Raw genomic sequence first — 16,035 nt, 5'->3', positions numbered from 1 at the left:
GTATCCTACCTATTGCTGTCCTAATGGCTTAAGTGCATAAAGTGTGCATAAGATAAGACACATAAGTCTGGCCTGAAGATTGATGCCTAATGGTAAAGATGTCTGGTGAAGCAGTGCTCTTCTCAGGGCAAGTTGAGTCGGCCAGGGGGGCGCTTGGAGTCTCTTGAACCCGTGATTTGTGGGAATCGAGGGAACCCAAAAGAGAACTGTGCTGAGAACCCAACTGAGCTGGTTTTGAGGGCTATACTTATTCCTAAAAAGTGTGAAAAAGTATCATTTGTGGGGGCAAGAACGACATGCTTCTGCAGTGATTGGATGTAAGCCAGAAAGTATGAAAGTTATTGGGTGAATCCAGCCATTAATGACTTGACTGGAAAAAAAACAGGATACAAGGAAGGGAATTCGATAGATGTTAATGTCAACAAGAGCCATTCATGACAGGAATATAGAGAAATATCAACCTAGAGTAGATTAGTAAGGATTTGACTGGTGTACCTTTCACTAAAGGAAACTCCCTACATTGTCCTAGCCCTTTTGCAGCAAATGAGAAAACACAGGCAAAGAAGTAAATAGAATTATTCTTTGAGGCAGGGTGTGTTTATCTGCTAGTGTGGAAGGTGAGCCTGTTCCGTACGTGCAGCTGGGACCTGAAGGGCAGCAGCTCTGTGCAGGGGGCAAGGGGGACGCGTGGAGCTGGCTCGCTCGAGACTTTCCTCGTGGCTGAAGTCTGTGGTGTTTCGATCTGCAGGAGCAGTTGTTTTATAGGGGGCTGATGCCCCCTTGCTTCTGGGAGTCACAGAAATAAGGCTTGAGGTTGAGGTAAAATTAAGAAATAGAACAATACAGAGATTTTTCCTTTTAGAGGGCTTTAAGCCTGTCAGAGCCTGTTTAACCTGAGTAACGCCATGTTTAACTCTGTAGTGTTTAGTCTTTCTTTTTCTCCAGGCCCCAACACCTGCACGGAGCTGAGTCCATGGGAAAGGAAACTCTCTTATCTGTCTGCTCGACCTTGGCCAGCACATCATGCCTCTGAGAAGCTTTGCTGTGCAAATTCGGGGGGAGGCTGGGCTTGGGAGTGTGAAATGTAACCACTTTCTCTTCATGAGTCATTCTTGACAATACTTTGGTTGGCCAGGATCTCTATCCTGGAATATGTATACCTGGAGATGAATGCTGTCTTTCACAATAAACCTTTTGAAATCAAAAAGACCTTGTCTTCTTGCAGAGGGGAGTGAAACAGACTATCAACTCTGGAGTAGCATAGTCTGACAAAGCCAGCAGTCTCAGTTTCCAGTCATCCAGAATGGACTTGATTCTCCTGGTGCTCCCTTTTAACTTCCTTTTGGCTGGTCTCCTCGTTTTAGCAAAGTTCCCGCTTTTGAAGTCAAGTGTGATTGTTTTGGATGGGAGGGAGCAATTTTCCCTTGACATAAATGCTGAACTTAATAGCGTTGGGGACTCTGTTCCCAGTTGGTGCCACAAAAGCTACCTCTTACACAAAATCTGGAGTTCCACCTAGAATAAGTCCCAGATCACAACTTCTCTGGTAGGCTCTGTGAGAAACTGTTCCTGTGAAGTCATTTATGGTGTCTAGGAATCTCATTTCTACAGCATGACTCAAGCACCTGTTTGCCGAGTCAATGGGAAGGTAGTAGAAGTCACCCAATATCACAAAATTGTCCTCTTTGCTCTCCTTCCTTACTTTTCTTTCCACCTCAAGATCTGCCTTATGGTTTAGATCATGGGGGGGGGGGCAATAGTGCACTCTTGCTTTTAGGGAGCCCTTAGGGGGCAGGGGGGTCTCCATCTGCCTTATGGTTTAGATCATGGGGGGCAATAGTGCACTCTTGCTTTTAAGGAGCCCTTAGGGGGCAGGGGTCTCCACCCACGGTGATTCCTTGGGGAATGTGATGCCATCTAGCTTGTTTCGCTTTGTGCCCTCCCTCCAGAGCAGCCCTGTCCCCAACGCATCCTTGCCCGTCTTGTCAATAGAGAAGATAAGAGCCCCACTGGTTTCCCCCACTCCACCAGATTTGTGAAACACCCGCTATATCTAAATTGCCATTTAGCACCAACCACTCCAGCTCCGCCATCTTGGCTCAGCTGCCTGTTGAAGTCAGCACTGGGCTCCGTCTTGCTAATGGAAGCTGAAGTGTATAAATTAAAGAGAGCAAAGTGAAAATCTCACTGAGGGTCCCTGCAAGAGAGGATCCCAAGTCAAATATTCATCAATGGGAACAAACACTCCTCAATTAATTCCTTGATGGTGAGTGTTTGCAATGCTGCCGCTTAATGAAGGCCACACACCTGTCATCTATAGGGCACCTCCTGCTTCAAAGGGGCGGCATGTGGAGGGCTGAGCTTGGGCTTCAGAAGCTTTTGAAAATCCTGCGCTGAAGCAAGGGGGCCTCCCGCTGGCCCTGCGCTTCACGCAGCACTGCAGAAATCCCAGGGAGGAAGGAAAGCAAATGCGAAGCCTGAGGGTTGCTCTGCCTGGCAGGCAGCAGCAGGAGCAGCGAGAGAGGGAAGCCCCCCCCCGCCTGTGTCTTCTGATGTCTCTCCGCTGGTGGGAGAGGGAAGGGAGGGGATCAGATCAGCTGCCAACCACTGGAGAACAGCCAGTGAGACTCGGTGGCTTGCAGTGTGATCCTACAGAGATCTACTCAAAATCCTACTCAAGTCTATTCGATGGGGCTTGCTTCCAGGAAACTATTGTCAGGATTTCACTGCTGGTCCCAGAAATTGTTGATATGCAGCTGTCAGTGTATTCGTTAATTAAAAGATCTATACCTGCTGGTCCATTCAAGGCACTTCATAATCAGCATCTTTAAAAACAGTTCCATGATAACACCATAAAACTCACAATGCAACAGCCACAACCATGAGAACAGCCAGAGTCCGTTTAAATGCTGCATCCTGCGCCCAGTAGGCAGGCCCGCCTTCTCTCAGTCCCAAAGCCCTTCTCAAGAGCCCCAACTTGCTTTGTGACCTGAGGGGAATGGGGGGAGCTTCCTAGATTTCCTGCGGAGGCCCTGCCAGAGTACTGGGGCCACCACAGAAGAGACTCTGGATCAAGGGCCCATTGTGCAACATTTCAGCAGGCCTTTCTTGCTCAAAGGAAGAATGAGTGACCAACCAGCAAGAAGAGGCAACAGGAGCTATAAGGAAGCCCTGAGAAAGTGGGTGTGGGTGTGGGTCTCTTCCTCGGGCAAAAACTAAGAGGGCTCAGAACATAAATAGCTTTGCAGGTAGCAGCCAGCACCTCGAATGGGCCCCAGAAAGAAACAGGCACCTGGCACAGCCGTTCCAGCCTCAGGCTTCACAGCAGCTCATGCCACTTAACACAGGAGTGGAAGCATTTTGTGCAGCTTCCTGTGTCCTTCTGGGGCAGCACCACTATGAGCCAAACTAAAAGAGACACCAGACATGGGGAGGACACGTGTCAGTTTCCCACAAGTTTCCACGGGAAATGTAGTGAGAAGGAACCTCTGCCAGGGAGAAGAGGGAGAGAATACCCCACCCACCCCCCGCCGCCCTCTCCCTGGCAGAGGTTCTTTCTCTAGGCGTCTCATCTTGTCTGCTCAGCTCCCGAATGCATTCAGGGGAGCAAGGGGAGTGCGCTGGCAGCAGAAAGGGGAAGTGCTCCCCTGAGTGCACTCAGGAGCCATGCGCACTAGCAGCGGCAGGAGGGAGGGGGAGCTGCTGGCGAGATCAACTCACTGCCACCAGCATGCGCTGTTCCCAAGTGCGCTTAGGGAGCGCACTGGCAGCAGTGGGAGGAAGCCGAGCAGACGAGATGAGACGCCTAGAGAAAGAACCTCTGCCAGGGAGAGGGCGGCGGGGGAATTCTCTCCCTCCTCTCCCTGGCAGAGGGTCCTTCTCACTACATTTCCCGTGGAAACTTGTGGGAGACTGCCACGTGTCCTCCATGTGTCAGACGTCTTTTCTAGTTTGGCTCTTAAGAGCACTTCACAGTAGTTCATCTTGGAATTTAAAGGACTCTGGAGAGCTGGTGTATGAATTCTTTAAATAAAGAAATAAAGATAGTGCAGAGCGGCAAAATCAGTGACGCTCAGGTCACGCAGAGGGCAAGAAGCGCTACGTGGGCACCAAACTTCAGAGCTGGGTCTCAAGACACCCCCCGTCTTTTAACAACCTGACAATCGTATTTTAAACTACAGGTGCCCCAATGCAGGGAGCTGTGGGCACGGGGGACGTGATCCCTGGCTGCCTGCTCCCCTATGCCCTGTTGGTTTGGCCCACCAGGCAACTGGCTGGCCACTGAGTGAGACAGGATGCCGGACCAAATGGCCAGGGGTCTGACCCAGCAGGGCTCTTCTCGTGTTCTTGGGGGAGGAGTCAAGACTACCTGGGGGGAAGGTGAGAGTGAAGCAAAGTCCACCTTTCGGCCGGGAACAAACAAACCAGCAGCAAAGCAAAGCAGGAGGGGGGAGGCAGGAAGAGAAACGCGCAGCCCCAGCGCAGCCCCAGCACAGCCCCAGCGCAGCCCCAGCGAGGCTGCCTGCTGGCGACACGGTGGGCACCTGGACTCTCCGTTGGCTTTGATACCAGTATCAGCCATACATGCCAGGGCAGAAACAACTGCAGAGGCAGGCGTTGTGCTGTGGGCTTAGCGTTCCTGAAGTCCCCGGCCCAAGACCCCTGCCTGGCTCATGGTCAGCAGCCCTGGAAGGAAGCCTGGCCCTTGGAGGGATTGCACAAGCACGCCACAGCCCCAGGGTGTCGGCAGGCACACCAATGAATCTCCAAGGGAAGAGGACCAGTTGCCATCGCAAGTCATTTCAGAATGGCTTCAGGATTTACCGTAAGTGCCTCTAAATCTGTGCTTTGACAAAAAGATTTCTTTCTGAAAGAGCCTGCTTTTTTATTCTATTTTAAGAAAGACCAACGATCTTTGCACCAGACGTGCCAGTGGTTATTTAATATATTAGAACCCACAATTAATTTTTAAAACCTAAGTATCAATCCAGTCCCATTAAGTCTCAACTGGAAATATCTGAACAAGGTAAATGGTTTCTTTCTATTTTTCCAGCCAGTTCTTCATGTGGAAAAAAGCCATTCCCTGCTAGAAAAGAGTTTAATTGTGATGATAATTTGGTGGGTGTTTCCTCCATATTTTCAATATAGAAAAACATCCAAGATGATGTTTCTGAGCTTCTTTTCTTTCTAATTTCTTTCTCTGCACTCAAAATCAATTTTGCAATACTGTTGTTGTATGGATTAGGAACACCTGGTGCGAATTTATCCAACGTAAACAGTCCTTCCTGACGAGGCCAATCCCTCCTCCCCAGCTACGGGAAAGAGACTTGTCACACAACTATTTCCTAAGAAATAAGCAGTTGTTGGGGGTAGGATTTTTGTTAAAAAGCAGCTTATCCTGGAAATGTAGGCCTGTAGCTTTGCCCAGGGGCTGGCAGGCAGACCGATCAGGTGCGGTTCTGTAACCGTTCCCCCCCCCCCCATAGCTTTTGGAACAGAATGCAGATTGCAGCCCATTATCTCTGAGGAGGAGCTCGGCTAAGCTGCCATCTGCAGCAGCAGAGAGCAGACAGAGGCGCCTGGAGCCCAGGCCACCGACCCGCCTGGCCTGAGTGGAGCAAGCCGCGGTCTGACCAGCAAGAGGGGCTCTTGGCTCTCAAGTGGAGTTTTCCATAGCCCTGGATAAAGGAGAGAAGGGTTGGACCTGGGGCCCGCTTACGCATACAGCTCACACTGCTCTTAGTTTTTAAAATCTTTCCCATTCAGAAGGTTAAAATCCACGGTCTTGATAATAAAACGTAAGTCCAGTGGCACCTAAAGACTCCCAATACTTATTCCAGCATGAACAGATACGATGCCATCTTTATATGTGGTTATGTAACAAATTGTTGCTTTGAACACGCATGGCTGAAGAAAAGTGCTGCATAATTTGGAGGGCCACTTTCACCTGTTAGATTGGGGGGGGGCGGCTGGTGAGACAGAGGGGTGTGGCAGAGGCCAAGAGACTGAGACCCTCCTCACATCTGGGGCTTGCAAGAAACAAGGTCAGGAAGCAATTTTCTCACGGCCAGTTTGGCTAGGGATCCTGACAGAGTTCTGCCACCTTCTGGGCATGGAGCAGGGGTCACTGGGGCAGTCAGGGAGGGGGGTAGTTGTGAATTTCCTGCACTGTGCAGGGGTTGGACTAGATGACCCTGGAGGTTCCTTCCAACCATATGATTCTAAGAGGGTCTCCCTGTCTATGGCTGTTGTGGATTTTCCGGGCTGTATTGCCGTGGTCTTGGCATTGTAGTTCCTGACGTTTCGCCAGCAGCTGTGGCTGGCATCTTCAGAGGTGTAGCACCAAAAGACAGAGATCTCTCAGTGTCACAGTGTGGAAAAGATGTTGGCAGGTCATTTATATCTACTCAGGAGGGGTGGGGTTGAGCTGAGTCATCCTGTAAGAGTTTCCCTCTTCTTTCCTGTTGAAATTGGCTTATGCTTGTGAATTTCAATGGCTTCCCTGTGCAGTCTGACAAAGTAGTTGGAAGTGTTGTCAAGTATATTAGTGTCCTGGAATAGGATACCGTGTCCTGTTTGAGTTAGGCTATGTTCAGCCACTGCTGATTTTTCAGGATGGCCAAGTCTGCTGTGTCTTTCATGTTCTTTTATTCTTGTCTGGATGCTACGCTTTGTGGTCCCGATGTAAACTTGTCCACAGCTGCAGGGTATACGGTATACTCCTGCAGAGGTGAGGGGGTCTCTACTGTCTTTTGCTGAATGTAGCATCTGTTGTATTTTTCTGGTGGGTCTGAATACTGTTTGTAAGCCGTGCTTTTTCATAAGCTTTCCCATCTGATCAGTAATTCCTTTGATATATGGCAAAAACACTTTTCCTGTGGGAGACTGTTTTTACTTAGTTGTTTGATTTATCCTTGGTTTACTCGCTCTCTGATTTCATTTCTGGAGTAGCCATTTGCTTGAAGTGCGTGGTTTAGATGATTAATTTCCTCGCTGAGAAAGTGCGGTTCACATATCCGTCTTGCACGGTCTACTAATGTTTTTATTATGCCTCCCTGTCTATATTTAAGAAAAATACAAAATTGACTCTGAACACATTTTCAATGGCTAATACTGGCAATGAACTATAAGTAAATGTACTTTTAATAAACTTCCAACATCCCAGGGAGTTGTGGCAAAATGGCCCTAAATATCTAGGTTACCCTGGAGAAAGAGAGTGTGTAACATTGTGAGTGTTGGTGACGTAGCAGCGCCCTCTGCTGACGCATCCTTCCACAGGCAGGCAGTTTATCTGTGAAATTAAAAACAAATTTAGTCTAGAGGAGAAATGATCTCTTCTCATCTTTATTTGAGAGCCTGAAGCAGTTGCAGCAGCAAGTCAGAGCTTTGAAGGTATTAATTTGACTGACAAAGAGAGCAATTTTGAAATGATCTCTGTGAAGAAGCAGATCTGTAATCAGTTGCTTTAGCCCACCAATTACATGCTGACAGTGGCCCGGCATGCAGCGTGACATCTGAGGAAGAAGTGATAAATTGGGAGATTTACAAATTATTTCATCCCCATTTTTCTATGGAAATAGGCTGGACAAAGGGAGTGAGCCACAAGCATTTCCTGTTTGTCTTTCCATGCCCTGCACACAAACTGGTGGAGCTGCAGAAGTTCTGGAGTTTGAAAAACTGACGGCGCTTTTTAAAAAATTGCCAAGGCAGGAAAATCTGAACCACGGCACAATCATATGCACAGTCATTTGTAAGGTTTTGTTTTTAGAAATCCTGAAATAACAGCAAGCCAATGATGCCAGAAAAGCTGGGCTAGTATCCAGGGATTGGAGCTGCGGACAGACAAGACACTTCCTCCTACAAATCTGAGAAATGTCCCAAGTTTGCAGAAATATCTGAAACCTAAAAAAAAAAAAAAAAAAAAACACTGGGAATTTAAAACCACCCAAAATAATAGAAGCAGGGCCTGTACCTTCTGAGAAAGGGGACTTCGTGGCTATTGCAGGGGTTGCTACGCAACAAGAAGGTGGTCAGCCTTCAAGCCTTGATTTCTGTCAGTGAAAGGAAGGGGACAGGGCCATTTCCAGGGCTGTTTTGTCCTCCCAGTCCACCTCCGCTCCCCTCCCTCCTTCCTTGGAGGCCAGGGCCAAAGCCAGCAGCAACAATTGGCAACCTGCTAGCAGACAATCTGTGCAATTCACCCAAGTGCACTGGTGGCTACCAGACAACTTACTGCAACACAACTCGCCTGGGGCCAGCAGCAGCCTCCAAACAATTTGAGCAACTTGGAAGGCCTGGCAGTGATCACCATACAGTTCACCTTAGCAGCTTCCTACTGCATAACTTTTAAACTTGCCCAGACTTTTCTCAGGGAGGAGTTGCCAGTGAGAGGGAAAGAGGCAAAGCTGAGAGACAGTGTTGTGCAGTGGTTAGAGTAAAAAGCAAGAAACAGTGATGCATATATATATATATATATATATATATATATATATATATACACACACACATATATATATACACACATACATATATACACATACATATATACATATATATATACACATATATATATACAGACAATTCCTTCTGCACTTCGCTTCTGGAAAAACTGTTGCTGTGGGACTTGCCCGGTTTGTTATACAGGTCCCCCTGAAGAAGCGTCAGTATATTTGAATAAAACTACTCCTTTTCCATCTGCGCCGACATGTTTTGTTCTTTGCTCCATCCTTGGTGCGGACCTCTTCTCTGGCATTTGTTGTGGTTAGAGTGCCAGACTAGGACTGCTAGCTAGGGGGAGGGAAAGAGGAAATCGTTGGGGAGGGGATAGAGGGAAAGTGAGGCCCCCCACACAAGTCCACGCAGGTTCCCACCATGCAACTGGGTTCTGGCCTGGTGGTGACCACCATCGAACTGGGAGCCAAGCTACAAGAGACAAATTACACGAGGAGGAGCATGTGAAGGGAGTCGCAATGTAAGCCAGGAAGATGAGTTTTAAAAGAGATTGGAAGGCGTTGTCAATTTCCCCTCTCTACAGAGCCAGGGAGAGATCTGCTCAGAGGGTTTGTTAATTTCCTCTTTGCCTCCCAAAGGCTCTGTCAGTTTCACCTCCCCTTCTAGGAGGCAAAGAGGAAATTAATAAATGCTCTGAGGAGCCATTTCCCTGGCTCTGTAGAGAGGGGAAATTGACGAAGCCTTCCAACCTCTATTAAAACTCAGCCTCCCGGCTAACGTTGCGACTCCCTTCATGTGCTCCTCCTCGTGTTATTTGTCTCTCGTAGCTTGGCTCCCAGTTCTAGCCTAGGCTGGCTGCACCCATCGTAAAACTGGGACCCGGCCTGGCAGCAGCCCCCCCCCCGGCCACTGGGTTCTGTCTTGGCCCACCAGGGGCCATCCTGCAACCAGGAGAGGGCTTTCCTGGGGAGAAACTTCCAGGGGGGGGAAGGAGGGGAAGCTGGAGTCGGGGGGGCAGATAAAGAGTAGGGTGGTGGGTGGTTGGGGAGGAGAGAAGGAAGCAGGAAAATGGGAGAGGCTGTGGGGGCTGCCAGGGAAGGGGAAGAGGAAATAGAGGGGGGGATGGGATGGGATGCCCCCACAAATCCTTATTGTCTATTTCGAGATCTATGCCTTGCTGCACTCTGCAGTCCAATTGCAGCATCGAATGTAAGACTGCCAGTTCTGGTTCTCAATGTGGCCACGTTGAAACCCAGTGCGAAGCCTGCAAGTTGCAGTCTATCCAAGGTAGCTCTGCCTGTGAGGCTATGATGTTGCTTAACCAGAGCCAGGGGCGGCGCAAGGGTTGCTTAAGCAGAGCCAGGGGCGCCGCTCCACGCGCACATGCTCCAGCCTGCATGATGACGTCACGTGTGATGGCATCATGGGAGCACGCACGCCGGCACCAGCCCGATCGCTGCAACGGGCAGCTCTGACAGTGTGCGGGTGGCCTCTGAGCTCTCCCGCTCGGTTGCCTGCGCCGCCGCAGATGCCTGCTCACGGTGGCTGCACCCGGCCGCGGGCATGTGCTGGTGGCGGCAGCGGCGCAGGGCAGGAGGGATAGGAGGCTGCAGCCCTGTGGTGCGCGCTCCCACCCCACCCCACCCCCCGCGCCTCCTCCGGCGCTCCCTCCGGCACCCCGCGCCTGAAGCCACCGCCTACCTGGCCTCAATGGGCGCACCGGCCCTGACCAGAGCTATCAGAGGTCTCAAGGAGAAAGCTTTCCCTGGACACAGCCTGGTGGCAGAAAGCTCGACCCCCAATTTACAGGCCTTGCCTCACCTGGAGGCAAGTCGGACTGGTTCCACGTGGGTTGCTTCAACTGGACTTGGCATGCTTGGTTCACAGGCTGCCTAGAAGATGCTGAGGTCCGTCTCTTGCATCACAGCTTTTTTCTTTGCTGCTCTTCCATCTTTGTAAGGCCTCATTTTTAAGACTATCCCATGGAGCAGTCAAAGTGCTCTCAAGATTTCCAACAGCTATTTCCCATTTTTTTTAAAAATAATGAAGCTCTCTCTTCTTCTCCCAGGCAAATTAATTAACTGCTGTTTTCTCCAGGATAGCTAGTTCTCTTCTGAAACGCATGAATAAATGCTTAAATAACAGCCCTTGGGGAGGGCTCTGAAGATACTGACCTTTTTCATTTCTTTAAGTATAATTATTTCATAATAGTGTTATAATGATAATCAGGGCCACTGGGGGCGGGGAGGTTGGGACAAAATTCGAGGGTCCCGTGTGTGTCGGGTTCTCTGAGTTCTCAGCTTTCATTTTTTAAAAAAATTCTCCAGTCCTTTTCATTGTGGAGATATACCGTTCCCTTATATCTCCAATAGAAGGGGCTAGAGACTTGTTTTTACATGAAAGCTGGTGATTCAGAGAACTTAATACATATATTTGTTATAATGTTATATTGTTATAATGATAGCAGCGAGATGCCATGTATTGGTATGAGTTGGTTGATAGGGAACCTGAGACTTGCTACCATAAAGGGCCCTAACTGGGTGGTAAGGCAGCATACAAATTTTTTAATAAATAAAATTAATAAAATAAATGTGGCAAATGAACTTCAGTGTAGGCAAGTGTAAGGAGATGCACAATGGAAGAAAAAAAATCTCAGGCTGAAGTATATGCTAAGGGGGTCTGAGCCTGCTGAAACTGAGAGGGAAAGAGACCTTGAGGCCATAGTGGGAGCTCAATAACTATGTCGACCCCGTATGTTGCAGGAGTGAAAAAGGCAAACTCAATGCTGGGGATTTTTAGGAAAGGGATTGAAAATAACAGTGCAATCCTAAAAAGAGTTATGCCAGTCTAAGCCCACTGAAGTCACTATAAAATGGTCAATATTATAATGTCCCTGTATAGATCTAGGGTGCAGCCTCATTTGGAATACTGTGGGCAGTTCTGGTCACTGCATCTCAAAAAGGACATAAATTATTACCCAGGTAAGGCCCCCTTTTCAGGCCTGCCTCCACACGTGTAGAACCATGCATGCGTTTCCAGAGTAATTATTTGGGACTGTTCCTGTCGGTTATATACAGAGATCCCTTCCTGGAAGTATGCCCTTAGAAATATAAGACAGAGAATGAATCTTAAATGAGAAAATCTTTATTCTTCTAACAAGATATAATGCTAGAAAAATGAAACACGAGGGGAAGCAAAAGGATAAAACATTTCAATGTAGCAGCTCAGTCCTGGAGATGCTGCCCCGGGCGGCTGCTTCATTGGGATGCAAATGGAGGGTCTAAGGGGAAATAAAGGGAGGAAGGAAAACCATTCGCTGCCTGCGCTGGAGAAAGTGGTCTGCTGTGATCTGGGGCCGGGGAAGGAAAAGCTTCTCTGGGGCCGGGGGGTGGGGTGGGTGGGGGGGGGGTAAGGAAAATGCAAAACTGAAGCCAGCGGTGCAGTTACGGGCGGGGGGGGGCGGCTTCCCAAGGCTCCTCTGTCTCCGAAAAACAAGTGCCTTCTGGGACAGACTGCCCTGAGGGGTACAAGAACAAAATCATTTGATTGGACGGCTGGGACATTGTGGGTTGTGACATTGCCGCGCAACGCATTTTTTAAAGTTTGTCTAATTTTTAAAATTCTCATCAGGGCAGCTTGGGCTGCGTTCATGAGCTCGTCTGCAGCGACGCTCCAGTCCACGAGTCAGGCGCTTCCCCCAGATTCGAACCGTCGAACAAAGTAGGGTGCTCAAAAGGTCATGCCAATGAAATTTAAAAACTGCAAATGATCTCTTTTCAAAGTCTCCTGATTATTACACACTGCTAGTCTTTCCTATCTGCTCGACATCACATTAAATTACGAGGCCAAACGTTAGTTAACTGAAGGATTCCCAGGCAGGGCCTGCCCCCCCCTCCCCTCTCCAACAGGGACGCATCCCCTGCTGTCTGTCGTGCGCCCAAGACCTGCCCCTTCCTCCTGGCTTCTCTCCCCCGGCCCTTTGCCTCCTTCCTCCTGCCTCCGTCAGCAGCTGCTGCTTTCGGGGTGGACATAAGCGAGCCACAGTGTTCAGGATTTTGCTACACCCCAGTTAGATTAATGCAACAAGCTCTTCAGAGGGATAACTTTCCTCGGGGAAAGTTTTGTGTGTGCGCGTGTGTGAGAAAGAGGACATGACCTGTGGGGTGAAAGGTGGTGCTGGTGGTGCCTGTATTCGCCATGTGGAGCAGCCACTAGGGGTGTGTGCCAACAAAATTTTCACTATGATTTCTGATCTTGATTTGAGCGGAGTCGGGGTGGGGGTGGGGAGCAGGAATTGTTTATTTCCAAGTAGGCTTTTATCAGTCCAGTATCAGTTCAGGAGTCAAACCTGTGGGGGGGGGGTTCCTGCAAACTGTGGGGTGTGGCTTCTTTTGTTGAGTCAACCATCTCGCTTTGGGTTTTCCTCTTTTCCTACTGCCTTCCACTTGTCCTAGTTTTTAGGGAGAATTCAGGCTTGAATGTGATCTACTACCCACTTATTTGTCTCCTTGGCCCTCCATGATATCCGCAGAACTCTCCTCCAGCACCGCATTTCAAACGGATCCATTTTCTTCCTGTCAGCTTTCTTCACTGTCCAACTTTCACATCCATACATAGTAATGGGGAATACCATCGTTTGGATGATCTTGATCTTGCTCCCAAGAGAGACAGCCTTATTCCTAAGGATTGTTTCTAGTTCCTTCATGGCTGCTCTTGGCACCAAATTTGCACAGAACACGGATCTCCTTCGAATCTAAAGACCAGCTGGATTTGAAGAAGATTAAAGAAAGGAGTTGATTTTACAGGCCCCTGAAGCAGGCCCCTCTCTGCCCAGCGGCACTTCTCTATTGATTCCTTCAGTGTAGCAGGAGAGCTCTAGACAGGCATCAGCATAAAAAAAAAATCCATGCCGGCATACATTTCATCTTCCTACTCTTACAGTGACTGACTGACAATAAGAAGCATTTCTTTTCCCATGGAAAACTCTGGAAGTGCTTTGTGCTGCTCCATTGCAAAAATCTGGCTGTGGGGGAGAAATGCCATTGTCCAGGAAACAGTAGGATCAAAGGAAAACAGCAGGGCCTGAGTCTAACGGCACCTTAGAACAAGACGATTTTTGAGAGTCCAAGATCCCTTCTTCAGATACCAACTATCTGACGAAGGGAGCTCTGGCTCTTGAATGGTTGCGCCCTGAAAGTCTTGTTGGTCTCAAAGGTGCCCCTGGATCAAATCCTGTTCTACTGCAGACCAACACAACTACCTGCCTAAAACTATACAAGGAACAAAACATGCTCATGCGGCATGCTTGGGGGGAGGGAGTATCGTAATTTCGAAACATCTTGGATTTGTGTTTCCATTCCAGGAAAATAAGGTAAGGATTCAAAACAGCCATTCCCATGTATATTTTCGGCTCAGGAATTCTCTTCTGCTCATCCTTGACAGCCGCCTGTTGTGTAAGGCACCAAGTGGGTTCTCCTCACTTTATGGAGGCAGGATGCATAGGCAGGCCCTTTCTGCCCCAGGCACCACTTGACCCCCGTTCTGCCACCCCTGCCTGCCAGCAGGCGTGAATCTCTCATAAAATGGTGAAATTCTGCTCTGCTGCGACGGGTTTTGTAATGGGAAAGGGAAATTAAGCAGAGCCCCAGCTTCTCGACCGGTCTTCTTCAGGATTAATAAGACAGGAAGCTCACTCTCTGTCGCTTCCGGGCCCAAGAGAAAGGGCTGAGGAAGGGTCTCTGCAACAGAAAGGTCCTTCTGCACCAGCACCCTGCCAAAGAAACTGGACCCCCACTCGCATATCCCTCCTTCATAAAAGAATGAAGGTTATGTTACCCAAACAGCCATACTCGCGGAGGCCCTGTAACAAACAAAGGCCGGCCCCTGGACGGCCCAGAACAAACATGTCTACAGTGAGATTATTTAAAAGCAATATTGGGAGATCTTTAACCTGCATATACAAAAGTCCAGATCCAGCCCAGAACTCAGAACTATGAGGGGGAGTAAGCACTCTTAAAATGGAAAGGGCTTTTATTGAGATATCATAAGCAGAATTAAACAACTCTTACAAGAAATATGAGATTGCAAAGCAGCAAACCAAAATCCTTTCCCTAACAGGTACCTGAATATAAAGGAAAACAAAGTGGTGGTGGTGGGTGCGGGGGTCAGAGCATACGACCCTGTCCTGCAGAGAGTGGAAATCCTGCAGAGTCCTGATGCAAAGAGCAGAAGCGTGGGGTGCAGAGACAGAGGCCAGCTTGGGTCTTCCAGGAACCTGGGCCACACAGGGGCTGTAGCTGGAAAAACTGCTGCCAAGTATTGGGGGTTTGGGGGCTATATTTATGATACAGACATTCATGATCTGGAATGTGCTGGTCACAAGGTGGAGCAATGAAGTGCACAAAAGACCAGGAGGGACGGGGGGGGGGGCTGTCTCCGGGAGGGTGAGGGGTCTGTGATAAGGCCGAGCGCCTGCTAGACTCTCCATTGAGGCTCTGCAGAATCACTCAAGTTTAAAGCGGGGAGGAGGTTGAGGCACTGCCGGCGCCAGGTTTTCTGGCGCCGGCAGCAACCCCCCCCCCACGCGTGCGGGCGTGCGCCATGGACTGCGTGATGACATCATCATGCAATGACGTCATCATGCAGCGCAAGCCGGGGGCATTGGCTGGTGGATGGCTGGGGTGGCGGGCGGAGGCTGCTCCGTGCTCTGCACGCAGCCCCGGCAGCGGCTTGTGGCTGCTGTGCCCAGCTGGGGGCGTGGTAGCAGCGGTGGTGTTGGCACGGGGCTGGCTGGCTGCAGCAGCTGTGGCCCAGCCACACCAGCTCTGCGGTGTGCGCCTCTGCCCGACACCCCCTCCGGCTCCCCTCCAGTGCCCTCGCGCCCTGAGGCCACCACCTACCTGGCCTCAATGGGTGTGCCAGCCCTGCAGGGAGGAGGCTCCAAAGTCCTTGGGGAGAATGGCCCTCCGGTTTAATTGGCCTGAGGTGGGCTTTAGGAAGGAGCGGGTCTGCATTCCATTGCTGCTTAATGACTCACCACCTTGCCCCTTGGCATGGCTCACTGCCACTGCTGTCAGCTTAACTTTAGCAGGGTGCAGGCTCCCTTTTCTAGCCCTAAGCCCATGTTGGAACCAAAGTGGAGGCCCAGAAATGCCCCCCTTTAACGCAAGGATCTCGGGGCTGCAGCTGAGGGGGGGGGCCACTAAGCCCCAGTTCAGTGGGGCAACCAAGAGTTTAGCAAAATGTTACATAAAATGCCAGCTGAGCCAGAGGGCCCCCTGACCCTGTTGACAGCGAACACGTATCGCCAAGGTACTCACCTGCCAAAGCTGCCCATGCACAGAAGTGAAAGCTCCTTTTCAGGTCTCTTCTCAGCATGCCAACAAAGGCTTTAACCAATCCAGGATTTCAATAGTGGAGGCCAAAAACCCGCCAGCCCAGCGGGGCCAATAGAGAAGCGTCAACCTATCAAGGAGATGCCACGTTTTCACTCCTGGCTGTAAAGCCAAGCCCACCTGGCTAATCAGGGCTTTCCCCAGCCTGGGCGGTCCCTCAGAGCTGGTCGATCCCTGCAACTGTCCTGTC

Source organism: Eublepharis macularius, chromosome 2 (assembly GCF_028583425.1).
Source record: "Eublepharis macularius isolate TG4126 chromosome 2, MPM_Emac_v1.0, whole genome shotgun sequence".
NCBI lineage: Eukaryota > Metazoa > Chordata > Lepidosauria > Squamata > Eublepharidae > Eublepharis > Eublepharis macularius.
Note: the sequence above shows the minus strand (reverse complement) of the source record.